Here is an 848-nt window from a genome sequence, read left to right as displayed (position 1 = left end):
AGGGGAACTCCCTTCAGTGGAGCAGACTATCTTACTTGCAGCACAACTCCGACTGTATGGTCCAATCGAGCCAAAAAATATACGCTTTTGGTTTGAGAACCGTAGGCGTAGGCGGGGATCAGTTGGAGAAGCCACTATCTCAACTACTGCCCCATCAATTCTCCATATTACCTCCTCCGCCACTACCGACCCGAGTAGTGCCACTGCCATTCTTCCAACCCTCTTCCCTATCGAGAATATTCCAACTGTGAAAATTACAACTAATATCTCACCAATGAGCCATATCCTTTACAATGGCAATATCGCAGTCACCACACTAAGAGTTTCGGATAATGCTGGCCTACTTCACCATTTCAAGGAAATTCGATTCGCAATGAGACTCATGTACGGGCCACCAATAACTCGGGAAGAGAGCAGCTTTTCCTCCTTCGCCAAACAAATGGGCGTCCTCTCCCTTTTTCCGACCCAAGCCGGCGACATTATAAGAGGTCAACTCTACCAAGAAAGAACCCAGGCGGTTAGCAGTGACACCGCTAGTACTGCGATAGATGTTGACGTTGATCTAAGGCTCTAAAGGCCAGATCTCGTATATTTTTAATTTGTAAGACATGTATAATATATATAAATATAATTATCCTTTCCTACATCTTCTGAATTTTTTTTCCATTTCAACCCCTATTAGACCGACGATTCACACTTCAATTCTCAAAATAAAATACTTCGTCAAATTAACCCTCAATCTATTCTAAGACTTAGTTAAATCGTTAATCAATTTACTTTTTCTAATAGCGCAACCAATTATACATTACTCATTTTAAATTAGCAAATTTCGAGGACGAAATTTTTAT

The sequence above is a fragment of the Malania oleifera genome, chromosome 7 (genome assembly GCF_029873635.1).
Source record: "Malania oleifera isolate guangnan ecotype guangnan chromosome 7, ASM2987363v1, whole genome shotgun sequence".
NCBI lineage: Eukaryota > Viridiplantae > Streptophyta > Magnoliopsida > Santalales > Ximeniaceae > Malania > Malania oleifera.
Note: the sequence above shows the minus strand (reverse complement) of the source record.